The sequence below is a fragment of the Zalophus californianus genome, chromosome 11 (assembly GCF_009762305.2).
Source record: "Zalophus californianus isolate mZalCal1 chromosome 11, mZalCal1.pri.v2, whole genome shotgun sequence".
Taxonomy (NCBI): domain Eukaryota; kingdom Metazoa; phylum Chordata; class Mammalia; order Carnivora; family Otariidae; genus Zalophus; species Zalophus californianus.
In genome coordinates this window covers 86602565-86629771 of record NC_045605.1, presented here as the reverse complement: position 1 = coordinate 86629771, position 27207 = coordinate 86602565, and the positions used below count along the sequence as shown (strand labels likewise).

The 27207-nt window shown below is 49.5% G+C and overlaps 1 protein-coding gene across 7 annotated transcripts in view; it reads left to right on the top strand.

Annotated features, from left to right (window-relative positions):
• The window catches only part of ABTB2 (ankyrin repeat and BTB domain containing 2), a 226094-nt gene that overhangs the window by 149484 nt on the left and 49403 nt on the right, over window positions 1-27207 (top strand). The window contains exon 1 of one of the 7 annotated variants that reach the window (XM_027581374.2): window positions 24607-24720. The exons of the other annotated variants lie outside the window; for them this stretch is intronic. The gene's annotated coding sequence lies outside the window, so the exon portion shown is untranslated. Of the gene's footprint in view, window positions 1-24606; window positions 24721-27207 lie in introns of those variants that run through there. 7 annotated transcript variants of the gene reach the window in all.

Genomic DNA, 27207 nt, shown 5'->3' with positions numbered 1-27207 from the left:
TTTTTGGTCACTATCTCTTTCCTCTTAGCTTGTGAGCCTCATGTGGGGAGGGCTGTGGCCTCGTTGGCGCTCTAACACCCGCAGCTGCTAGACAGTCGCTTGTTCTCAGTGAATACATAACGGAAGGCCTTCTGTCACAGGTGTGATAGTGACAGGGAGGGGTGGGCAGCGCCCCGTGATCCACCTTCGGGACCAGTCTTTCCCTTACTGGCAGTGGGTTGGCTCTGGGTTCTGCCAGTGGGGCCCAGATGTGGCTCCGCGCTCAGGAGAGAAGCAGCAGTCCGCCAAAAAGCTTCTACTTGTCTTCATTATAGGACTCTGCACTTGGTAAAGGAGCCCCGGGTGTGTGGAAGCACGTGAGGCGCCCCAGGGAGGAGGCAGGGCTGAGGTCTGAAGCCAGCCCTCCTGTGACCAACCCCCACATCAGCTCCTGCTCATCCCTCTGCACCAGAGGAGAACAAGCAAACAAAAGGCAGCGTAGCTCCAGACAACTTGGGGTGTCAGCCACAGCTTGTCCCAGCGAGTGCCTCCCATGTCTTGGCACCTCGGGGACGTCTTCAGGTCTTCTGCTCACAGCAGAGCCGTGGGAAACTCAGAGTCAGGCCTCGGGTCTGCCCAGCCAAGCATTTCCCTTTGCAGTCTGTTTCCCTGGGCATACCCCCAAACGGGTTCCCGTTCCTGGGTGGCTTGCTTCAGGCAGTGATTTCTCAGCAGCCCCCCTGCCTGCAGGGATGGTTTCATGGGGAGGTGGCTCCAGGGAGGCAGGGTGGTGAACAGTTCCCTTCTGGAGAGGAAACTGGACCCAGTGTGAGTAGCTTCCGACCTTGAGAAGTTTCAGCCTAATCGTGTGTGTGCGCGAGATGACACGCATGTCAGTCACAGGGCAGTTCACAGTCACGGTAAGAGTAACAATAGCTGATGTGAATTGAAGACTTGGGTCCCCGGATCCTGCCCAGCGCTTTACGTGGATTACTTTATTTAGTACTGACAGCAGTCTTATAAGTAGGTCCTAGTACCCCCATTTTACAGATGAGGAAATTGAGGCCTAAAGCATTTAAACAGTGTGCCCAAGTTCGCCCAGCTAGTGAGGGGAGGTGGGTGCGGAGGGGGTGGGAGTGTGACTATTTACAGCCACCCAGCCAGACTGACTCTCAACCCCGCTCCCACCCACTCTGCGGAGAGCAGCCGAAACGAGGTGATCTCCATGGAAGGCTTAAGCGGGCAAAAGTGCTCACTCAGTTATAATGAAGGTCCCTGATTATCCCTGTTACCCGTGCGCTTTATTAGCCTGCGTTTTGTGCTGGGGGCCCAGCTGTGGATTATTCTAGTCACATGCTAAAAATGTGCAGGGTTTTCAGTCCCTTTGTGTTGCCCGTGAAACTGCTGTTTATCTACTTTTCCCACAGCCAGCCCAGGCCTGCTTCCCTTTTCACTTTGAGCTTTCAAAGGTCAGGGGAGTCCTGACAGATTGTCCTCTTATCTCCTAAGTATTTTAGAGTTGTTTATTCATTTAACAACTGGAAGTGATTTAAAGAGAGAGAGAAAAAAAACCCACAACACCCCTTTTGGTCAACAGTGACATCTCCTTAGGTCAGCATCCTGGTTCCCCAGGCAGGCCTGGTCTGCCGGTACCCAGGCTGGTGCCAGGAAAGAAGCTGATCTCATTTCTCTCTGTAGGTCCAGAGCTAGTGCCGGGCCTGTCATGGGACTGGTGCAGAAACCGAGGTGGTTTGAGAGTTACAGGCGTTGTTAGGCTCAGGAACCAATGCTTCAAATTCCATCCCTTCTGCAGACACATCCACTCATGTCCTAGGGTACAGAAGGATCTTGGCCACGGTCAGGAGGGGTTTTCCAGCATAATTTTTTTATAAGGCAGTGGAATGCCCTCTGCTGAGTCACCGAGCCAATACCTGGGGCTGGGGCGTGTCCTTGAAGAGCATCCCGCTCAGGATGTCTCAGGGCTTCATTCTGGTCTGACTTAACTGCTTGACTTTAGGGCTGTCCATGGACGGACTTCGAGTGTTCATCTTCCAAACACTGAGTATGTGCCAGGTGCATTTCATAAATGATCTTACTGAGTCCTCCTGGAAGCCTCATAAAAGAACCAATATTGTTCCCATTTTCACAGATAGACAATAACAATCTGGAAAATGGGGATAAGACGAGGGTCTATCTCCCAGGATTATGTTTGAGGATGAAATGAGATACTGAATGGGAAGTACTTAGCAAGAGTGCTGGATTGCAGTAAACGCCAGTAGATGTTAGTATTACTTTCTGGGGGGCAGGGAAGGTTATGGGTGAGGAAAGTGGGGTTAGGAAGGGCCAGGTGATTTACCCCAGGGCAGGAGGCTAGTCCTGGCAGAAGCAGACCTCTCTTACCCCTCTGGGTGTGGGGACCACAGCCTCCCCGTCTGCAGCTCCTGGCTGTTCCTGACCTATGTGTGATGGCTCCTCCAATGGGGGAAAGCCCCACCAGCAGGCACCCCTGTGCAGGCAGCCCACCTCCAGTCTGCTGCTTCATCAGGCTCCCCGACAGGTGGGCAGGGTGGAGATGAGGAGAGGTATGGCTGGGAGGGAGGCAGGGGAGTAGGGAAAGATGCCCTAGTCTGGGAGGAGCCTTGGTTCTGCTGGGGTCAGGCCCTCGGGGAGGCCCCGTAAGTGACCCACCAGCCTCCACTTAGCAGCAGTGACCTCTTTCTGAACTGTAGTTCCCCCTTCTGGAAAATGAAGATGGTGGTTGTGCCCATCCTGTAGGGACTTTGGTGGAGGTTAACTGAGGCGATGCATGGGGAACCGCGTAGCTTGGGGCAGAAGTGGGGCTCCGTGGCCTGCAGTTACTAGCTAGATCTGTCACACGGCCCTGTGACAGAGACGACCACGCTCGTCATTTTTCCCGCGAGTCCAACAGCCCCTCCTCCCCCAGGACGCCAGCACCGGTCCTTCCCTTGGGATGAATGTAGTTGCAACTGCAGAGAGCTCCCTTACGGGATTCCTCCCCTCCCACCCCCGCCCCCCAAAATAGGAACCACCCCTGGTCCTGCAAGAGCTTCCGCTCCCGGGGTGCCGTGTGGCATGGTGCAGCAGTGGCATGATGCGAGCGTTGGCTGTGTCACAGTCCCATCCCGACTACCCACATGCCCGATACTGTGCCCCGAGCCCCTGACGGACCGGGAGGGCGTGGCGAGGTCTGACTCACGGGTGACAGCAGAGCTACTTCACAGACTTGGGCCTGGATGAATCTTGGTTTCATTTATAAAAGGCAAAGCCCACTCTTTTCATTGTCATAATGCAGCCTCAGAGGTGGGGGTTTCCAGGAGCATAGTTAAGGTCAAGAGTGACGCCACCCAGAGACTCCAGATGGGAGGCCCGGGCAGCATTCTCTGCTTTTTGATGCGCTTGGTTGGTTAAAGCAAATGAGGGGCTGGGAGGCAAGATCACCCTTGTGGAGCTTTCACAAGGCACCTGGAAGGGGTTAGCTGCTCACAGCAGCATTTTGGGGGCTGTGGCCTGTTTCTGACTGAAACTCAGCCTGGATCCTAAAAGCTTGGCATCTTTCACGGATAAGGAAGGGGGACAAGTGTTTACATATTAGAATAAAATGTAGCCACAGTTACATTCTATCTACAGAATACAAGATGGACAGGGTCTCTTAAAAATAATAATAAATGAGCAATATTGGAACTCTGGATGGAGGGGATGCAAAACAAAACTGCTGGGCCCTTTTCCTGGCTCCAACCTGGACTCCCAGAGAGCTGCCTGTGTGTGTGTGGTTCATGGTGTCCTTCCAGTATCTTCCACTCCGTCATTTCTTCACTCCTTCTATGGTACTTGGGCAATAGGGATGTCATCTGGCTGGAAATTCAGATGACGGAGGCACCCTTGGACTGTCCCTGGGGTGAAGGCCGCCTCCTCTCCCGACCCCCATCCTCTTCCCCAGAAATGCACGAGTGAATGTTTGATTACATTTTCCATTTCTCCTTTGTGAGGCTGTAGAACAGAGGTATGAACCCAGTTAATCCTCACAACGCCCCATGAAGGAGGTTACTAACTGTTACTTCCACGGTACAGATGAGGAAACTGAGCAGTTAAGTAATTTGCCCAAAGTCACACAGTAACTGGTGGAGCTGAGACTAGAACTCAAACCATCTGGCTCTCAAATTCTTTTAACCCCTGTGCCATAATGCCACCCTTGGAGAAAAAAGCAACTGCCTCTTCTCTGTTCCCTGTCTCTCGCTTGCCACCCATACCCTGTGAACTTGGTCTTTCTGAAGATTTCAGCCCAGGCACTCAAGGGCAGGATGCTTCAGTGGAGTGGGCACAGGGAATGAGTGACCTGAACATCTGTTGCATGATTAGTTTATTATGACAACATCTCCCCTGTCCCTGATTAGCTAGTGCTGACAGTGGAGGGGCTGGGGTCCCTCCTTCAGGGGCATGGTTGCCAGCAGAGGAAGCGAAGCCCAGTGCTTGGGAGCCCATGTGCTTTGGCCAGGTGGATCGTCACAGATTCCCTGGAATCCTAGCTTCCCACCTTTGAGGTCTTTGTATCAGCAGCTTGGCTTCCCCGCTAGCAAATGGAGTGGGTGCATCAAATGGAAGTTTCCGGCACTGGGAAGGAGGGCGTTTCTTTGAGAGCTCTCTTGGCTCCCGCTTTAAGGAGGCAGGGTGGTGGGGCGGGCGTGGCCTGCACACACACACAACCTTTTCTTCTCCCCTGTTCTCAGAAGCCCAGGAAAAAATGGACTGTGATGATTAGCCATTGAGGTTTTCATATGAATTGTCAAATCTTCTGTGTCCATTAAACTATCTTGTGGTGAGGAAATTGTGTAGCTGAAATGAGAAACTCCACCTAACTCTTAAGTGATAATTCAGTCCCCAGGCTCTTGGGTCTTTATCCAATAAAAAAAAAAAAAAAAAAAAAGCCTAGACTCCTCGCTTCTCTGGGGAAATGGTCAATTCAGACTAGAACATCTTCCCGCCCTTTGTCTGGCAGTGGGTCTCTGGTGAATTTTTGCCAAGGGGTGGGGGGAGCGTGGGAGAGGGGGCCTGGGGCACGGAAAGAGTGACAACTGCCGTTAGCCCCCAAGTGTCGGTTCTTTCCATGGACTCTTGTCAGAGAGACTTACCTTGTACTGCAGTATAGGTCTGAGTCACGGAACAAGGCCTGTCTTGCAGTTTGTTTGGGTGGTTGTTCTTTGCTGGCAAAAAGCCCAGGGTGGGGGTGGGTGGGTTAGGAGAGACGGAGACGCCTGAGCGTGAGTTCTTGGTTAGCTCAGCCTCAGGGTAAACTGCTTTCTGTGCTTCTGAAAAGTTCTGTAGGTGGGAACCAAATCCAGGAGCTAGATAAAAGGCAAGGCTGTGAATCCCTCCCCACTCTTTATCAAACTGTACTCGTTTCACGGGTATTTACTGAGCACCAGGGACACAATGATGAAGAGGCCAGACTCGGCCCTGGCCCTCGTGGAGCTTCTAATCAGCTGAGAACACAGATGCTAGTGATGCAGTAGGGTGTGAGCAGACGCAAAGAGAATAGCCCAGCTCAGGCAGAGTGGAGTCGCTTAGCGTAGCTTCCAGGCCTGGCTTTGTCATTTATAAAGTAGGGCTCACAGCCCCCCTCATGGGCTGTTACAAAGCTTAATGGGATTGTATATGTTAAGTATTTAACATATGGTAGGTCCTGGATTAATACTTATGCAAATGCATGGGTGCATATGAATATGGTCATACGGTTGCTATTCATCCAACACATATTTATTGAGCACCTATTATATCCCAGGCATTATTAGCAATGCTAATATAGCAATGACTCAAACAGACAAAAGCCCTGCCTCATGGGGATTAGATAATATTCATGAAGAAAATAATTTAGCAGAATGCATAATCTATTTGATGGTGAGCCATGTAGTAGAGAAAAATATTGCCGGGAACGTGAATAGGGAGAGCTGGAGGTGGGCAGATACAAGTCAGGGGAGACCTCACTGAAAGAGTTATATTTGTGAAAAGCCTTAGAAGAGGTGAGGGAGGGAGCCAGCCATGCAGATACCCGGGGAAAGGAGCAGCAAGTTCAAAGGCCCTGTGGCTGCATCATGCCTGTCTTGTTAGAGCAGCCAAGGGGGCCAGTGTGGTGTGGCCAGAGAGGTAGGGGTATGGGAAGATGACATAGGGCTCTGAAGCCAATTTAAAGACCTACGCAGAGTGCAGTGCTGAATGGAAGGAGGGCACACAGCAGGGTGGGCCATAGGAGGGCTTTGAATAGAGGAAAGGCATGATCAGACTTGACTTCTTGGTCTTAACAGGATCCTTCTCTTTGTTCCACTGGGAATGGAATATAAAGAGAGAAGCAGGGAGATCAGCTAGGCCACTGCAGAAAGCCATGTGAGCAATGATGGTTTCGTGGACCAGGTAATACCCAGGAAGACTGGAAGATGGAAACTGATGTCCTCAGGGAAGATAGCACATTTCTGGGTAGAGGTGGCCTGCTCTGTCCCATGTTGACCTTCCTTCTCAGATGCCAGAGGAAATTGATGGTAACCAGGGTACCCTGACCCTGGGGTACCCTGGCTCCCTGTTAGTCCCCCTTGAGAAAACTAGAGTGTCTGAAAAAGTCAAGGCCAGACTTTTTCTCTCCAAGTAAGTTGAGAGCTACAGAAATACAGGTGGGCTAGACTTGGACTTTCCTTGGAAGGGAGTGTTTCCAGGATTTCTTTCCTTTGACTGGGACTTTGTTTTCATTGGAGCATCTTGGTGCCTTCACAGCTGTTTATACATGTGCTCCTTTAGTTGTGATTTAGGGAAGGAGTTGGAGATCCAAATTACCTTTAGGAGGGTGTCCTACCTTCTCGGCTGTGTAGCCTAGGGCTCTTCTTGAGTGGGTCCCCCATTTAAGCCAGCCTGAATTGGGCAAGTACAGATTTATACAAATAATAATTCAGAAGGGAGACTATCCTTTACAAAGAGCGTCTTGTGGTCATAAGAACCACGAATAATCTGGCAAAGGAACTTACAGAGATAATAGGGAAACGATGTAAATTCAGAACATCCAGAAATGTCATGGGGTCTAGTGATGGTGATTGTTATAAAAACTACCAATATTGTTTATTCTGTATCCATCGCCATATTTAATTTCCCTAACAACCCCATAGAGGTGGTGCTGTGGACTCTTACAGATCAGAGCACACAGGCACAATGATTCAGAGGTAGGTGATCTGTCCCCAAAGCCCCTGCTCTTGGCCGTGACTCTAAATAGCTTGCTTTCCTTGTACAATTTAAATGATAGTAAGTCTTTATGTTTACATTCAACTTTCTCATAAACTTGAGGATCACAGTTAATAGCTGCCAGAACATTTCCATGGAACCTGGAGTCCAGATCCCTGAGGGTTCCCAGATGGCCCTGGCTGGCCCAAGCCACTGAGGCTGTCTAGAATGATTAGGGCAGAGGAAGGTGCTAATCCATCAAGGGGCGGCGCTTCGCAGCTGATGTGAATTCGTTTATTCCCCCCGCCCCTCTTTGTCTGTTTGCCACCCCCCTCCCTCCTGGGCCCTGCCGCCAAGCCTGATGTATGGGCATCTCAATCACTTCTGCTTCCCCTGGAGATCAAGGCCGGGCCTTGGGCCCTGAGGCCTCCCGGAGTAAATCAGTAAATTGTGGGGAGGGGTGCTGGGATGGGACCAAAAGAGAATGGGGTCCTCTCCGCTTCTAACTACCTGGAATCTGCTGCATATCCTGAAGAGGAAGGAGGAGATCCCCCCACCCTGACCTTGCAAGAAGCTGCCCTCTGGGAAATCTGGAGGGGCAGGGTCCTTCTCCGGCCCCGCACATAAGCTTCTCTGAAAGCTCTCGGATGAACCAGTCCAAATCAGGAAGAATTTTTTTTTCCTGAAAAGTATATGAAACTGTACCCTGTGTATTCCGCCCTTCACCCAAGGCCAGAGGTGGAAGACAAGTGTGAACTCTCTCAACGTCCATAAGAGAAAAGGAAGAAAATTTCCGTACCTTCCCAGCTATTTCAAATGCATTTTTAGATTTCCCATGAAGAGATGTTTCCAAATGGCCTCTTCTTTCAGGAAAAGAGCTCCCTCTATTTCAGTTCTTTAGTTTTCTTAAGCCCTTTCCTCCAGCCTCTATCTAATTTTTTACCCCCCACCCCCAACCCAGAACAAGAATCACCAGGGACTTCCCACCAGGACCTCTTTCCTCCTCTTGATTGCTAGAGCTGTCCCCACCAGGCCTTGGCCCACGACAACAGCACTTTCTTTTCCTTCTGGTGATTGACCGCCCGTAGGCAGCCGAGAAACCGGGTGCTGTTCTGGTCCCGAGCGTGCAGCCCTCTGTTCAGGGCTCTGCTACCTGGGAGGTTTGTACTGGGGTACGGCTGTGCCGCTTCCTGGCTCTGTCTACTACCTGGGGCACAAAGACTGTTCAGTTAGCTAATGGCTGAACTCCTGAAGCTAGTGAGTGCCGTTAGCTGGACTGAGCAGCCTGGATCAGGAAAAGGTTTGCAAAATGGCAGTCAGTGATGGGTTGTTTGTTGCTGCTTCCTAGACCCGTGGCTTGTGGTTTATGAGCCAAATGGCAGGATCCCCACGCAGACAGGGTCCTATCCAGGACTCTGATGGGCACATCCTCTTAGGAAGGTGGGATTACAGGCACTGGTTCCTTTTGACCTTCCTCTCTGCCAACCCTTTCCTGTGGGGCTGCTTGAACAAAGGCAGATTCATTAAGTACTGGGGATGTGGCAGTTTATGGCAGGGTCCAGGATCCTTCTCACCTCTGATGATGATGACAGAAAGAGCCCATGCATTGGTTTCTTAAACCCTTGCAGTGTCAGGCATTGGGTTTAGGGCTTATGTGCATTTGCCCTCTTAATTCTCCCCATACCCACTAGAGAGAAGACACCATATCCATTTTACAGATGAAGAAACTGAGGTCTAGAAGAAGTCAGATAAGTTACCCAGGTCACAGTGGAACAGCTGGTTAATAGCATTCATTTTTATCCCCCAGAAGATATTTACTGAGCACCTCTCACGTGCCCACCATCATTCAGGCAACTCCTGCCAGAAGGAGTTTGCGTTTTGGAGGGGAGCACCAGACCCTGAACATTTAAGCAAACAACCACAGCAGTCTTTGTCTTAGTGCTTCAGGGGAACTGAAAGAGTGCCCTTCGCTGCCTGAGCCAAGAGGGCCAGAAGTCTCTGAACCCGGCAGGAGCAGGGACCACCACCCTGCAGCCTGGGTGCCCCATCAGGCAGAATTAGTCCCCTGGATGGCCCCAGCCCCCGGCACGGCCGTGTAGCCTTGCGTTTGCATGAGGAAACAATTACGTGCAAAGCACCTTGGTCTTGTTTTATGAGAAGCTGAGCCAGAGCTGACAGGGTATTCCTGCAATGCTGGCACTTGGAGGCACAACAGAGAATCGCATCTTCTCCTCCACGGGCCAGAACCAGCCCTGGCGCCTCCCTAGCTCAGCCTCACCCTCACCCCGTGCAAGCGGTTGTCTTGTTATCGGTGAAAGTAACTCAGGAATCTCCCTGACGGGGAAGCCCTGGGTCATTTACTGTGGTTCTCATATTCTGGGTACACCTTGTGCTCTAGGCAGGCCAGGGTGTTCTCATCAGCTGTTACTAGTTCTGCTTGAGATGGGAGCCCCCGTCCCTTCCCTACTTACCTCACTGAGTCAGTGCTCAGCGGGCCCTGCTGGGGTGTCCACAGCGCCCCAGCAGCATGATCTCACTCTGGAAGCTCCTCTGCCTGACTCATGACCTGCTCAGGGCACCTCCTCCCAGGAGCTGCTCTGACGGCCGCCCCCACCCCAGCGGAGGAAGAGCCAAGAGAAGGGGAAATCCCTTACTGAGCCAGTAGAAAGCCCAGGCACCAGGGGGGCCAGCTGTGGACATGGTCCTAATGCGGGGAGGCAGTTGTAGCAGGAAATTGTGCAGATCTTAAACACACACACACACACACACATATCCAAGTATAATCAGCTGAAAAAATGTCCACAAAAGATAGGATTTAGGGGCGCCTGGGTGGCTCAGTCATTAAGCGTCTGCCTTCGGCTTGGGTCATGGTCCCAGGGTCCTGGGATCGAGCCCCGCATCGGGCTCCCTGCTCAGCGGAGAGCCTGCTTCTCCCTCTCCTGCTCCCCCTGCTTGTGTTCCCTCTCTCGCTCTCTCTGTCAAATAAATAAATAAAATCTTTAAAAAAAAAAAAAAAGGATTTAGTGTTAGGGTAATAACGACATTATATTTTACCTATCTGTGGAAGAAATATTGATATGTTAATATATACAGAAAAAACCATTTGAAGAAAAAGTTTGTGCTAAATTAATAAGTTACCTCTGGAAGGTAAGATTATAGGAAACTTCCTTTTTTTAAAATTTGTGTTTTTCTGCTTTTTAAATAATAACCACATTTATCTCTATAATCAGAAAAAAATACATATATATTTTGGGGGAAAAAATGAATAAAGCAACCTGAAGTGTCCTAAAGGACGTCAGCCTCGTTAAATGCCTAGCTACCCAAAGGTGCCCAGTAAGTGCACAAAGTGCCTGAGATGGGCCGGAACCCTCACCCAGCAAACGCCAGCTGCCTCCCTGGTCACAGAAGGACCAAACCAATTCCACAGGGCACCTCCCATCACGGCCCCCGGCCCAGGGAAAAGGGAAAAGCACCAAATTCTCCACCATTACATCTTCTGGGCCTAGCACCATGCCTGGCCCCCAGTAAGGGCTCAGTAAAATGTTTTATGAATGGATGTACAAATCAATAGATACAGGGCAATCAAGTATTACAAGTGCCATATGAGATAAGTGTCTGCAGAATTTTAGACAGACTTTAGAGATTCCAGGACAGGTCACCTTACTAGGAATTTGAGAAGTACACATGATGTTTCTGGCACATTCTTTTTTTTAGAATTTACCTATTTAATAACATTTAAGTTTCAGATTTACAGAAAAGTTGCAAGAATAGTACAGCAAGTTCCCAAATACTCCGCACCTAATTTCCCCTATCATCATCTTAGAAAGTCGCATTGTACATTTGTCACAATGAATGAATGAATATTGATGTGTTGTTTTTGGCTAAAGTCTATACTCCAGTAGGATTTCCTTAGTTTTTAACCTAACGGTCTTTTTCTGCCGCAGCATCCTGTGTTATATTTAAAGTCCCATGTCTCCTTAGATTCCCCTTGGCTCTGACAGTTTCTTAGACTCTCCTTGTTCTTGGTGAGCATAACATTTAGAGGAGTACTGGTTATGTATTTTGTGGAATATCCTTCAATTTGGGCTTGAGGTTTTTCCTCATGATTAGATGGGGATTGTAGGTTTTGGGGGCAGAAGATTGCAGAGGTCAAGCACCCTGCTTCTCACGTCCTGTCAAAGGTCCATAATATCAACGTGACTCATCACTGATGACATTAACCCCAACCACCTGGCTGAGATACTGTTTGTCAGGTTTCTCTGCTGTAAAGGTACCCTTCCTTCACCAGCCCTTTCCATACTGTACTCCTTAGGAGGAATCACTGTGCCCATCCCACACTTAAGGGGAATGAATTTATGCCCCACCTTCTAGAGGGAGATGCATTTACATAAGTTAGTTGGAATTATTTAGTATGAAGGATGTATCTATTTTCACCTTCAGTCATTCCATCATTATTAATCATATGGACACATGGATATTTATTTTCTACTCTGGATTATAATCCAATGCCATGTGATTTTTTATTGCTCGCAGTGTTCCAGCGTGGGCCATTGGGAGCTCTTTTCAGTGGGCTCCTGCATCCTTTGACACACCCTGTCGTTTTCTTTTTTTGGCCCCTCTCATACTTTCTGGTGCTACATGTTCCAAGCTCATCTTTTGTACAGCTGCCCCATTTCTAGAATCTGCCATTTCTCCGATGGGACTCAGGTCCTTTTATTGGAGAATGGCATTAGAACCCTGGGTCAGGGGTGGCATATGCTCATTGCTCCTGGGCTGTCTGAGACATTACTTTTAGGAATATTTTCAGAAACAGGGAAAAGAGGAGTCACATCTGTACTAAAGTTTTGTGATGAAATTAGAGGGAAGGGGCTAGAAGAGGCAGTCTAAGCCTCTTGCCAAATCAGCGACTTTAGGTGGACACCACTCAAAATCCTGTGGCCTCTGCTTTGTGGAGTGAATGGGGTTGGAAACAGGCAAATAAATGGTCACAGGTCCTTTAGGGAGGGACTGCTCATTCAGGAACTGTGGGGGGGCGGGCAGGCCTCCCCATTGCTAACTTACAAGGACTTTCTCTGGTCACCGCCTGGCCCCAGGGACCATTTCTAGCCCATTCTGTGTCCCAGGCACTGCCCTAGGCTCTCACTGGACCCTCACAGCAGCCTGCAGGGTACTTTGTTGGTCCCATTTCACTGCTGAAAGGCTGAAGATGTGCCCAGCATCCCTGGGTAAGGGACTAACCTGGCATTCAAACCTCATTGTGGCCCTCAAATTCTCCTTTATTGAGCTGTGCTGTCCCTCAGCCCCTTAGTGTGCTCTGTGAACTCACTAGCCTTGAGTGCTTGGGGACTCTGGTGTCCCCAAGTCCACGGGTCCACCCTCTCTGCTTTCTCTCATCAGAATGGTCCTCACAGGGAAACGTAAGGACTGTGTGTGTGTGTGTGTGTGTGTGTGTGTGTGTGTGTACACATGTACATGTGCCCATGTGTCCATCCCACAGGCTCTCCAGGGGCTTCTGCACAGACTTCTACCTCCCCCGCCCCCCCGGAAGGAAGTTATATCCATCCAGAGGCCCTGATCCTGGGAACTAAATGATGGTTAGTTTCAAAAGACAGGAAGGTGAACACATGTAGGAGACCCAGAACAAAGCAGGCTAGCGGAGCCTGCAACAGGTGGCAGTGACCGTGGAGACATTTAAAGGCTTGTCTCAAAGATTTTAATGGCCTGAGAAAATGCTTTGCGGTGTAGTAAGTGAAATGCTACAACCCCGCATGTTTAAAAAACATATCAATACTTCTTTCAGTAATGGCATTATGGGCCACTTTTGTTTTTTACCTTGCCCTGGACTATATTTTCTATATTTTTCTGAAGTAAACGTGCATTAATGATGATTATAATAGAAGTAATTTTACATAGAGCTGGTGAGGAAGCTTCATTCTTAGGATCATCCTAACCTCCTAGGACTGATTTCTTATGAAATGTGTTTCTTATTTTTCTCTGTGCTTCCTCCACGTCTTCTATGGCGGCACACCTCCTAAGGAGGCCCATTCTAGCATCGAATCATTGCCAAAGAATAAATATATTTTTAAAAAACTATCACAGAACAAGATACAGCTTCGTACCCACTAGGATGGTTTTAACCAAAAAGACAGTAGCAAGAGTTGGTGAGGAGGCAAGCAAAATGGGAACCTTCCTAGACCACTGGTGGGAACATAAGATGATGCCGTCACTGTGGAAAACAGTTGGGCAGTTCCTCAAAAACTGAAACATGGCATTACCCTCTGACCCATCAGTTTCACTCCTAGAGATACACTTGGGAGAACCAAAAATGTATGTCCTCACAGAAACTTGCATGTGAATGTTCATAGCTGTATTCTCCCCAGTAGCCCCCAAGTGGAAACCAACCAAATGTTCATCCACAAGTCAAGAGGGACATGACACGTGGTTGACACATACAACCGAAGATCATGTGGGCACAAAAAGGAGGCAAGGACTGACACATGCTGCAGCACGGATGAACCTTGAAAACATTAAACTCCGTAAGAGAAGCCAGATACTAAAGACTGCTTCTTGTGCTACTCCATCTATATGAGCCGTCCAAGATAGTTGCGCTCCGAGAGACAGGAAGTCGGTTGCTGGTTGCCAGGGCTGCAGGGGGCAGGGTGGGGAGGGGGTGGGCAGTGAGTGTGGATCCTAAGGGGCACAGGGTGTCTTTTGGGGTGACGAAAATGTTCTGGAATTAAATAGTGGTACGTTTCCACAACTCTGTGACTATACTAAAAACCACTGAAGTGTACTTTTCTAAAGGGTGAGTTGTTTTTTGTTTTGTGTTTTTTTCGGGGTGGGGGGAGAGAGAATCTTAAGCAGGCTCTACACCCAACAGGGAGCCCCACATGGGGCTCGATCTTACAACCCTGAGATCATGACGTAAGCCGAAATCAAGAGTCAGACCAACGCTTAACCGACTGAGCCACCCAGGTGCCCCTAAAGGATGAGTTTTAGGATATATGAACTGTATCTCAAGTTAACAAAAACAACCACTTGTGACTTGTAAATGCTAGGCCCAGGTTTCCTGTAACGGAGCGGTGAGGCATGCGGGCTCTTGCTTCCTAACCGTGGGGTGTCAGGCAAGTGGCTTAACATCTCACGGCATGGCTCGCTTAATGGTAAAATGGGGACACCGTTCAATCTCAGGTTCCCTGGGACATTTAGTTCTGACCCCATGTGCCCTCTGCACATTGGCCTCCAGTCTGCAGTTGTCAACTGCTCCCTGAGGAGGCAGGGCCGTCATTCCTATAAGGGGAGCTTCACTTTTACTTTGCATCCCCATAGGAGAGCCCCTCTATTAAAACCGCCCCTTCTGAGAAACCGGGCTCCTGCGGGGTGGGGCCGCTGGAGGGCTCATCCTGCCAAGCCATTCCCAATGTTTATTTGAAGACTGAGAGTCAAATAGGCAGTGGCTTTTTCTAAAACTTTAGTTAATGGAAATGTCACAAGGGTTCTAAGTTCAAAGCAGTTGTGTAGCACTCGTGTTTATTTTTCAGATAAACACTTTCTTCTCTTTCCCTTTCTCCCTTCTTCCCTCCTTCTGCCTCTCTCTCCCTCCCTCTCTCCCTCTGTTTCTTTTTACGGTAAAGGAGTAGGAGAGCTCAGGGCGAAGAGGGTGGGCTCTACAGTCTCGGTCGGCTTGACCAGCACAGTGGCGGCCAGGCCTTGAGGATGGTTCCTGCGCTCGGCTCCCCAGCCCATCTTTTGGATCGGGATCGGGGCTGGGGGCGCTGAGGCAGGCGGCCGCGCTGCCACACCCTCTCTCGACTGCCTGTGGCCGAGCGGTCAGCCCCGGCGGGCCCCTGCGCTCTGACACCTGCCCTCCTGGACCTGCTGTTGGAGGGACGGATGTCACAGAGACGGTGGTTTTCTTTAACCTTTCACGTCATCTGAAGCTGAACCCATTGTCTTGGTTTGCTTTAATATTGCAAGTGTCCGATTCGTGCTCTCCGAACCTGGGTTTTTCATGCTTACTGTGTTCTTGGCACTACAGAGACGGCAGAGAGAAGGAAGGAGGGAGATGAAAAATACCGCGTCTGCCCTGCGTAAGCTACCCACCTCGGATCACAGAGAACTCCTCTGTCGAGCCTGAGGACTTAGGAGAAGAGCAGAGTGCAGTGGTAGTCACAATGAGCCGGTGGTGACGGTGGCATGGACAGAGGACAGCCTCTGTTCCCTGGGCGCCCACTCCATGCCTGGCACCGTACTAAGCCTACAGGCATGTGGTCTCAGCTGAGCCTCATTCTTGCTTTCTGAGAGTGCCTTTCACAGGCAGGGAGACGGGCTCAGAGAGGGTGTCATTTGTCTCAAGCCACATGGCAAGTAAGCGGTGGAACCAAGCGTTGAGGGTGGTCCTGCCTAACTCACGAGGCCTGGGGTCCTAACCTGCACTGTTGTCGGGGTAGGAGGCTCTGGGAAGGGGGGCCCGTCGCTAGGGAGAAAGAGCGTGGCCACCGTTAGGGAAGCCACCAGTGGCAAAGCTGCACTCGTGACCATTTCAGACTCTGAGGCAGTCAGGGTAGACACACACACCACACACCCCAGAGTTGTGCAGAAGTCCTGGGCTCCCAGATTTAGGAGGGGTGGAGGCATGGCCCATGGGGAGCTTGTGATAGAGGTAGCCCCCCCCCATGGGAAGGGGATAGGTGTACTGGTGTGGGCACAGGACCAGGAGTATAGAAGCTGCAACAAGACAGAATTGGATTGAATAAGAGCTTTCTAGCAGTTGGAGCTGCGCGTGAACTCTCTTAGGAGGAAGTAAGTTTGGGGTCCCTGGGACCATGCCCTCTGACAGCCCCTTGGCGCGTCGGCTGGACGTGTCACACATCAGAGCCGTGATCAGCTGGAGCTACGGGTACTGGGTGGGGGGCTAATATAGATGACACGATGGCCACATGTTAAATCTGGCCCGCAGGTAAACACAGGTAGGGCTGGAGGCCGTGTGGTTTCTGTAGTCCCTTCCAGCCTCCGCTATGTAAATATGGGGTGTGTTCTGGTTCACGTGCAGGGTGGAGAGTGAGAGTAGGTCCAGTGGTATTTGTGTGTGTTTCAGTAAAGCCCTGGGATGGAGAAGGAATCTCCTGAAACTTCATCAAGGAGGTTAAAAGACTTTGATTCTTTCTCACCATGGCCATCTGGCGGGTGACGTGGAGGCTAGATAGTTAAGATCTCCAAGGTGACAAATTGCTTCATTCAGCTTCAGTGGAGTTTGGGGTGTGCCAACTCGTGGATGCTTTGAGAATGAGCCTGATGCTGGGGGGCAGGAGATGCTTTCTCTGCCCTCCACTCGCCTAGACCTGCCGCCCCCTGGGTGCCGCCCCCAGCCACAGGCAGAAGCTGCGAAGCAGAGATGACAGAGCTAGGATGGGGGCAAGAGAAACAGCCCTGGGAGGAGAAGGCTCATCTGCTCAAGCATGAGTGAGAGTTGGGGTGCTGTGTTGGCAGTGGCCTCTGCTTATGATGATGATGATGATCATGGAGGGTGGCATAAACAGAGCTGGGGCGCTACACACGGAGAAGTGAGAAAAGGCTGAGTTAGCAGAGGGTTTGGGAGCAGCAGTGGACCCCTCCGTCAGTGCTGCTCAAATCCAAGAAAGAACCAGCCCAGCTGTCTTGAAAGGACTTCCCTGAGGTGCCTCTTCTCTGGCCCGTCGCCAGCACAGCTTCAGTCAGGGAGGGCCCGGGAAAGGGGTTTTGCCCAAAAAGGCTGATTCACTATTTCCACTCAGTCCGCGGCGGTCTTGGTGGGCAGATCACACGCCAGCCTTGTAAACTCACTCTCCGTTTGTCCGTGTGACGTTTATAGCCCCATGGGGAGCTGGCTTTTTAATGAGCCTAATTTGAGACTGTAAGTAGGAGTTTGTAAAACAAACAGCGAGGGACTCTGGCCAAAGCCCAAAGTTGTAGTTTAAGTGCACAGGGTCACATACAGCTCTGCAGACAGGCAGAGACTCTGCCATACCCAAGGCAGGCGGACAAAAGAGCTCCCCCAAGGAAAGGCCTCCATCCCAGGGAAGCTTGCTGCAGGCTCTTTTTCCCCCAGAAACCTGTGACTTAGCAAGAGATCTTCCCATTTGGGTTCTACGTGGAAAGCACTGGAAGTCCTGGGTTTCCTGGCGGTGGGGGGGGGGGCGGGGGGGGGCCTTGGCAGCAGACCTGTGTGCAAGTCCAGGGTTAGATGTCAGTGGGCCAGAGACCCCAAGTGCTCCTTCCTGGAATTCAGCCACATAGCCAGCCCTTTGAGGCCTCTGTGAGTGAGTCTGTCATCCAAAGACACATGTGAGGAAACCTCACATCTTCCTGGGGCTTAATTCCCTTTTGGTGAGACCTGGTTTTCAAATGAAGAAAGAGGTGGAAGGTGCTGATGGATGTCTGTTAGGAGGCCCTGATAAGGTCACCTAATGGTGGGAGAGGAGGTTCCTCACCTCCCAGGTAGAGGCCTCACTTGAGGACGCTTCTCAGTGCGAGAGCACCAGAGTTTGAAGTGACTCAGGGAACACTGCCCACTGTGAAGTCATATTAGAGGTGTCCCTCCTGACTCACCCAAAATAATGGCAGTAAATGCTGTGAACCTCAGGATGGTGTGTGCTGCTGCCATTGAAAACAATGAGAAACCTTCTTTGGGTCCATGGAGAATGTTCATGAAATATTAAGTGAAAAAGGAGATTATTAAAGGATATGGTAGGGTTCCTTTTTAAAAATGAAAAGTATAGGGGCTCCTAGGTGGCGCAGTTGGTTAAGTGTCCAACTCTTGGTTTCAGCTCAGCTCGTGATGTCGGGGTCATGGGATTGAGCCCCGTGTCGGGCTCCTCCCTCAGCGTGGAGTTGGCTTGAGATTCTCTCTCCCTCTCCCTCTGCCCCTCCCCACTGTGCACGCATGCTCTCTCTCTTACTCTCAAAAATTAATTTTTTAAAGATTTATTTAAAGTATAGATGTACACTCAAAGCATATTCAAATGCCTGAAGGATATAAAACCATAACGTCAGTGGTGATTATCTCAAGGTGGTAAAGTTACCACGATTTTTATTTTCTTTTTGCTTACCTGCATTTTTTGAAATTAAACTGTGAGTGGCATTGCACAGATACTCACCTAGTAGCGGCCGAATGGTCTACCAGGAAGGTCCACCATGAAGTTTCCGGTCTGAACTAAATGAAGGCTGGAGTTGCTCTTGCCCCCCTAAGCCCCTTAGGGAGCTTGGCGTTGTGGACCAGAACTGCTCTGTTCTTGGTGGGGTCTGAGGGGCATTTCCACAGCCAGCCAGAATGGACAGTGGGCTTTGAGCAGTCATCCACCCTTCATGGAGACATGGGGGCCCTGGGAGTGGGGGACTTTGTAGGACTTTCCACATGATTTCATTCGAACAAAGGGTTCTATGGCATAAAAATAGTTTTGGAAACGGGATTTACAGAAATCATCTTGGTATTAGAGAAATCACTTCATCTGCAAGTCACAGGAAACCCGACTGTTAGAGTCCGAATCACGTCCCTCCAAAATTCGTATGTTGACGTCCTAACCCCCGGTACCTCAGCGTGTCACTGTACTCGGAAATAGAGCATTTAGGCAGGTAATGAAGGTAAAATGAGGCCATATGAGTGGGTCCTCATCCATTATGACTGGTGTCCTTGTAGGAAGAGATTAGGACACAGAAACACAAAGCAGGGAGAGCACGGTCATGTATCAGCCAAGGAGGGAGGCCTCAGGAGAAAACAGCCCTGCCAGCACCTGATCTTACACTTCCAGCCTCCAGGATTGTGAGAATACAACTTTCTGTAAGCCACCCAGTCTGTGGAACTTTGTTACCGCAGCCCTAGAAAACGAATGCGCTGACCAACAGGGGGTTGTTTTTCTCCTGTAAAACATTCAGAGACAAGCATCTCCTGCTCGTAGTTAGCTGCTTGGTGAGGCTGTCAGAGACCCAGGCTCTTTCTACTTTCTGCTCTGCCATCCTGAGCACTGGTTCTCATCTGGCTCTTGTCCCTTCCTGTGGCACCCCCACACACACACTGAAGGACGGTGGGCCCTGGACAGTGCTCCAGCTTTTGCCGCGGATGGCCTGCCTCCTGGTTGCACAACGGCTGCTGCTGCACCTTCTTCAGATGCTGTGTCACATTGGAGGTCATCAGAAAAGCAGGAGTTCTGCCAGCTGGATGGCCTGTCCCCTTAGGTCGGGAAAGCAACAGTTTCCAGAACCCCTGAAGTCTTGAATTTATGTCCCATTGTCTGAAACCATGTTGCACAGCTATAGGGAGGCCAAGGAAGTGTCCCCTAGGGTTCAGAGTATGTGACTGTTCCAGACAGAGTAGTTCCGGGGTTCTGTTAGAAAGAAGGAATGGCATTGCATTGGTCACAGAGCCTTGGCACGGTTTCGAGCATCCAGCGACTGTTTTCATACATCTTAATAGGGAAAGATCATGGTGTCCTTCAAGATCCTGGGAGTGACCCAGTGAGGTCTGGGATGTCCTCAGCCCAGAAATGAGCAATTCTGTAAGAGACCTCCTTTCTAGAAATTAGTTTCCTTCCCTGTACCTCCTGCATCCTCTTCAGCCCACTCTGGTATTGCGTGATGTTGCTCAGCCATGGGTTGACCAGAGACTGTTTGCTTCTCATAAAGTCTGTAAAATCCCTTTGGGGTTCTTGGAGTAAGTGGGGGCTTTCTGAAACATCTTGTTATTTTTTCCCTCCTTAGCTCATGTTGGCACATAGCAAAAGCCCTCTCTCCAGACTCTGTCCAAATTTCTATTACGGATTCCAGACCCCCCTGCCTCCCAACACACGCACGTATCCTACTGCATTTTAATTATTTGTCTGCATGTTTTTCCTCTCCTCTAGAGCAGCATCCTGTGTCTGTTCACCTCTGTGTTCCTAGTGCCAAGCTCAGGGTAATTAATAGGCACATAAGGGATATTTGCATAAGTGAATGAATCATGGGAATAGCACAGTGCTAAAATTTCCGTAGCCTGCTCAGATACTTATTTCAAATTGGAAGCCATCAGTTAACCTTGACACAGGGTCCCAGGGCCTTAGAGAATGTGTTCTCTGTTGCAGGATTTAACTGCTTGCAAGCAGCCGTTTCTCTCTCTCTCTCTCTCTCTCTCTCTCTCTCTCTCTCTGTGTGTGTGTGTGTGTGTGTGTGTGTGTGTGTGTGAGTTCTGTATGAGTAACGAAGGGGGCACCATCGCCTCTGGGCCCTGGTGTCCCCAGTGCACTCAGCACTGGGTATCTTTGTTCAGACCCAGATTTCAAGGCATGTGTTGTAAAAATTCTCCCATTCTTCATGAGTTATCTTTTTGAGCCTGATGGATTGAAATTGCCAACTGCTTCATGTTGACCTAGGACCATCACCAATTTTAAAGGTAGTCAAATACAGTTTTCACTTCTTTGGCTTTAAAAATGGTACCTTGCTGAATTTGAGTTCTAAAAACTACCATCTGCTACCTCTGTCTTTGATGTCGAAGTGCTTTATGCAAAAGCTGAAAGAAATGTGCAGCTTTATTGAGGTAGGAGCCCAGACAGCGGCCCCGGGTGGGTTTGGGACCGTGAAGTCCTGCTGCAGAGGTGTCGTCAGCCAGCAGCATGGCTCCTGGTCCAGTTCACACACTGCTGCCTGATTTCTCTGTTGACATGCGCGTACGACTGTGTCACTCAACAGCTCAAACCCCTTCAGTGGGTCCGCATTGCCCTCAGGACTGAGCCCCAGCTCCTTAGACTCTTGTGGCTAGTACCCTCCCCCTGACCCCCCCCAGGCCCCTCCCCGGAGGCCCGTCCCAGTCTGCCCATAGCTCCGCACCACCACCCCCAGTCCCTCCAGGCAGCTCTGAATCAGGACCGGGGTCAGCAGGCCACATCCCACCTGACACCTATGACACCTGTTTCCGTAGGGTCCCCAAGCTAAGAATGAGTTTATTTTTAAATGGTTGAAAAAGTTCATTAAAAGAAGGCTATTTCACAACACATGAAGATGATATGAGATGCAAATCTGTGTTTATAGTTCCATACATGGAACACAGCCACGCACATTTGTTTGTGTATCATATGTGCACAGTACACAGGCCGTCTTAAGCAGTTGTGACCGAGACCTGCAAAGCCAAAAATATTTACTCTCTGACTCTTTACAGAAAAAGTTTGCCAACCCTTGGATTAGTACTGGCTCCAAGGGTGGATGGAGAGAGAGCAATGATCTCCATTAGCCACCTCCCAGGCTGCTCCAAATAAACACATCTCTAGTAGAGATAATGTGCTTGCTCTATCAGGCCTCTCCCCAACCTATCACTGCCCCAGACCCTTCCTAAACAGGCTTTTCCTCTCCTTGGAAGACCCACCCAGTCCCTTCATCAGATTGGCATTTACTCATCATCAGCTGAGATGTCCCTTCCTCCAGGAAGCCTTCCTTGACCACTAGCCCTGGATAGTCTGGCTTGGACACCCCTCCTCTGGGATCCTTGTGCTGACTCTAGCCCTTTCCACACGATACTGACTTGGTTGGTATACTGTCTGTCCTCCTTCCCTAGACCGTAAACATCAAGAGGGTAGGAACCTTGTCTGTTCACTTTTCTATCCCAGAGCATAGCTACTTCTGGTGCATGATTAGGTCATCGATAAATAGCTATTGTATAAATGAGTGAGTGAACAAATGCAGAATAAATAACCCATCTTTCATGAGTAAAGCATGATTTTTTATCCGTGTAGACCACGGTGGTCTTCAGAAAAATAATGGGATAGATTGGCTTCGGGTCCATCCCTTCTTCCTAATGTGGTAAGTACTTTAATATGGTATCTGATGGTTTTATTCCAAAGCCATTGGCCCTGGGAACCAATGAAGCCATTTATAAGAATATTCCCATTTACTGCACACTTACTATGTGTCAGGCATTTTGCTAAATGCTCACTTAACCTCTTTTAATCCTCAATCCTGTGAACTAGGAGCTATTAAGCCTTTTGCACAGATGAGGACATTGAGGCTCAGAGATGTTAAGTAACTAGCCCAAGGTCACACAGCTAATAAGATTCAGAGCTGGATTTTAAACCCTCTTCTCTCTGACTCATGCTATTAAATCATCTAGAGAGTCTAACAGTTAAAATCCTTTGGAATGGGACCCAAAGCCGAGTGAAGCAGGTTATATTTGTTAGAAGAACTCTAGCGCAGTAAATTTCTGACTAATGCACTCATGATCTGTTAATAAATGCCTTGGCCATCTGCCCTGGACCTTGTGATATTTGCCTCTTTTTTAACCCCCAAGGGGTGACTGGTGTGTGTGTTTTAGGTGCTTGGCTTATTTATCCCTCTCCTCCCCTCTGGGCTGATACTTAAAGACTTCTCTGCTCCCCTTTTTTTTCCTCCCAGCAGCGCTGCTCCCTAGCAGGAGATGTGGCTCAGGAACCAGTCCTGGCCCGAGCTTTGCGTCCTCTCCCATCCCCGTGCCCACCGCTACCCCCACACCAGTGCTGGCAGTGCCAGGCTCCTTTTCTCAATTGGTGATACTGGTCATGTGGTGTGAAGACTTTCCTGGCTGTCCCTGTCCTCAGTTACCAGCACGTTGCAGCCTGCACCTGCCATGGTGGGTGCTGGAGGTCCAGGCCACCATGAGGGCTGCATCATGATCACACAGACTCAGTGCAGTGAGTACACAGCTGGGCCGGTTATCAGGATGCCCAAGGAGTCCGACTGGTGACACAGCCCCTGAGCCATCCAGAGTCACCACCACCTGGCCAGGGGAAGGCGCTGGCTCTCAGAGGGGCAGATTCTTAGAATGAGGCATGTAGACAAAATCTTATAGCAATGTAGAACAGTTTCTGCCTTGATTTCTTCCAAAAGGAATATCCTTTCTTCTTACCTTTTTTTTTTTTTTTGGTAGTAATAATTCTATAAAACAACAAGGTTTTCCTTTTATTTACCTTTTTTATTTTTTTGCCTCCATGAACTCGCAATGGTTATAATGTGGTTTTGTTTTTATTAAAATACATGTGGTCATTATTTAATCACTAGAAAAAGTATGAATAATGGAGAAAAAATTCATCGAAAATTCTCCCATGCAGAAGTAACTAGCTTTTGGGGTTCATGAGTGGCTCAGTCAGTTAAGTGTCTGCCTTCAGCTCAGGTCATGATCCCGGGGTCCCGGAATCGAGCCCTGCATCGGGCTCCCTACTCATCAGGCAGGGAGTCTATTCTCCCTCTCCCTCTGCCCCTCTCCCTGCTCGTGCGCACTCCTTCTCTCTCTCTCAAATAAATAAATTCTTAAAAAAAAAAAAAAAAGAACTATCTCTTAGGATAGATGACCTCCATTCTGGCTCTTTACAGGTAACTATAGTGTTTTTCTTTTTAACATATGTTTGTTTTCTTATATAAATATTTAATTTCTGATAACTAATTTTCTGCCATATTTGAAGTTATGGATATTCCTTTGCTCACCAGAAGCATTGGCCACCCTCCTCATTCTCTAAGGATCTCCCTCCCTCCCTGTCCCCTATTTCCCTTATAGCAACACATTTTACTATGCCAATAAATCATATGCATTGTAAAAAAATAAATAAATAAAGTTTAGAAAGCATGGGAATGCAAAACCTTTTTAAAACCCTAGCATAGAGAGAACCACTCTTACCTGGGTGGCTGTGTGCATTGATGGGGGAAAAGGCTGATATTTTAGGGTGATGACTGTGTGTACCACCCATGCATGCTGAATGTGTCGCCTTATACAAAAGGGGAGCTCTGTTGGCCTTGGCTCACAGGAATTCATGTGCTCACCCAGTATGGGTCAAGAACAGCATTCAACAAAGGCCCATGGTCATGTGGTGGCTTCTTTTTTTAAGAGGCAGCAGTTCCAAGGCTCACGCTTCCTGCACTCAAGTTCTTGATGTGTTACATCAATGCTTTGCAGAGAGGCCACCCAGAATCTCTTAAAAAGTACTCTAAACACCATGGAGATGTTTTTCCAGGGGAAAAAGCTCAGTAGGTCACTGTGAGTTTTCTGCCCCATACTGCCCGATGTTGTGACTGTTCCTGGTTTTTCCAGAGTTCACCTTTAGGTTTAATTTCCTGAAATTGATCTGCTTGGTTACTCTGGCTTTATTTTACTCTCTTGCAAAGAAGGGAAATGGCAATGAAAAGACTGCATTTTATTGGGTTTTTACGCCCCCCCAAATTAAGCAGCAATCTGTGATCTCTACTAGATTGTTCTTTTACGGGCTCCTAACATTCATCCTCCGGGTCTAGGACAGAACTGATCTGTGGCTTAATGAACAAGCAGCCAGAATGCCGGGGAGCCAGCATTCCTCGTGGAGATTCCAGGGTGGGCTGTTGTTCTATGGTGGCCCCCCTTGGGGCCCCCTGAGCATTGAGTGAGTCAGCCCTGGGGTTGGAGGTGATGCTGCCAGCTGGAGGGGAAGGAGGCGGCCCCAAGGCCAGCTCCCCAAGCAAGTCCTCTGCCAGGAGGCCCAGGATGGTCACGGGCTCCAGAGGGAGGTGAATTGCAGCCCAGAATTCATGGTGAGGTTTGCTTTTTACCATTTTCTTTTTAATCAACTTTTTAAAGAGAATTGGGGATGCTGGCAATGAACATGTTGTACTTGAGACGGCTTTGATCTTGCCCTGGGTTCTCTGGCCCCTAGCTCCCTGGGCAGTCATAAATGTGCATTATTATTTTACTGTTTCACAGTGAGCTCCTCGTCCCCTGGGCCTGACTGAACTGGATGACCATCTTTAGCCGTTGGTGTTCTGATAACTTAGCCAGAGTCAGGTGTCAACCAGACCACCATTGTTTACTTTTAATTTCCTGACCCTGAAGAAGAAGGGAAAACGCACTGCTAATGGGAACGGTGCATGCAGAAGCAAGTGTCTGTCCCTGGGCTTGAATGGCGAGAGCCCCACATGGGAAGGTGTGCTGTGGTGGTGACGCATATGGATTCCAGTGTCGGACGGGCTGGGACTGAATCCCACCTCTGCCATTTTCTAGCTTTGTGACCTTAGCCTAGTGACCCGACCATCTAAACCTCAGTGTCTCTCAGTGGTACATGGAGCTAGTAGCTACGTGCTACTAGTAATAAGACCCCTGCTGGGGTCTATTGTGTGGGTTCAGATGCTGGCCTTCACCCCATTGCTGGCTTAGAGTACCACTCACCATGTGGTAGCCCATCTCCATTCATTATTATTATTTTTGGGGGTTTTTTTTGGAGGGGGCAGAGGCAGAGAGAGAATCTTAAGCAGGCTCTGTGCTGGGAACAGAGCCTAACGTGGGGCTCAATTTCATGACCCTGAGATCATGACCTGAGCTGAAATCAAGAGTTGGATGCTTAACCAACTGAGCCACCCGGGCGTCCCTCCATTCATCATTAACCCATGGTTAAAACCTGCTTCCCAAACTCAGACCACACTCCAGCCCCCCCACCCCCGGCTCTCATCTTCTTCCGCCTGAACTCTGAGCCTCACAGCGTAGTGGTCTCATCTTCAGCCATGAGTTAGATGAGCTTTCGCTTATTCTTGATGAATCAGTTTTACATGAATGATGGACGGTTCGCCAGGTTTTTCCTTCTTATTTCCTTCCCCTCCCCCCCCACCTTGCCTCAACACCCACCCCCAACCTTTTTTGGCCCCGGAATGTCAGGAGAAATAACCACTCAGTGAAGTTTTTCTAGAATTGACTGTCTTGTGCTCCATTTGAGTCTCTCTGAAAACTAGTCATGCTTTAACTTTTCAGCACTTTGTTTCAGTATGACTAATATCCAACACTGGGCATTAAATGTGCTATATATAAAATTCCAGATCAGAGAATGGAAACACTTTTTAAAAAGTAAAAAGTGTTGGATTATGTGGGCTATTTGGAAACCGTTCAGTAGGGCAATATAATTTTTATTTTCAGAAGCTTATGGATTGAACCCCACCCAAGCTTCCAGCTCCTAAGAAAACCAGCAGAATACACCCTGCCAAGTTTCCTCACAAGGGCAATAAAAGAGTAATCCTCGGCATCCCGGTTTTCATTTTAAAGAAACAGGAGACCGGCGGTGGCCTTTGCCGTCTTCACAAATGAGCTTCCCTGAGCCAGTTGCTGGTGGGTCGGTCCGGTGGGGAGTGTCACGGGCAGGGGTGGGGGACGCAGGCTCGCACGGGGATCTGGGCCCACTGTAGTCACAGTGCCCTGAAAAGAACATTTACAAGTCTGCAGAGAAGGCTGGTAATAGCTTCTTGAATTGGGGCGGGTGGGGGGAGCAGTTATGTTACAGTCTTGATGGTTTTTTGATGACTGGTCAGAAAAGCTGAACCATAAATCTATCCAGTTTTCACCAAAAAAGGACATCTTCTTTACATTTAAAATTGTGCGTGTGTGTGTACTGGGTAGGGGGTATGATAGTTGTGGGGGAAATCAAATCATAGGAAATCATAATAACAGGGTCTGTTTGTTCCCGCTGTTGACACTTAGGACGTTAGTGGAATGAAAGCAGCGAGAAAGTTTTGAGCGCTGCACATCAGTGCTAGAGTACACAGAGAGGCCCGTTGGAGCATAGGGTCCCGGTGCCAGAGAAGATTCTAGAAGCCACAACTCTACCCCAGTGTTTCACAGAGACGAGAACGAAATCCCCATGGATTTGGCCTTTGGACTGAGCCCTGCTTCTGAAAAGCCTTCGCACTGAAAGTCTGGTTTGTCAACCCAGCATGCAGTCCATCGCTTCTGGCTTGCTGCTTGCTTGGAGGAGCTCACACCCTGGAGAACTGAAACCCAGGCTGAGTCCTGGTTGGCGAGGGAGGGCAAGAAGGCGGGGTTCCCAGGCCTAGGCTCAGGGGTTTTCCCACCTCGCTCAGTGGCGCCCTCTCTGGGCACTGGTGGAGAATCTCTTGGGCAGGAAGCGTGTTGCTTTTCCAAACCCAGGGCTGGCACAGAGCCAAGGGACCAAACTCACAAAACAGCTTGGAGCCACAGGGATCAGATATGCGTAGGCTTCTTGACTCTGCCGATTTCCTGGGAGGTGCTGGGGATTTCCC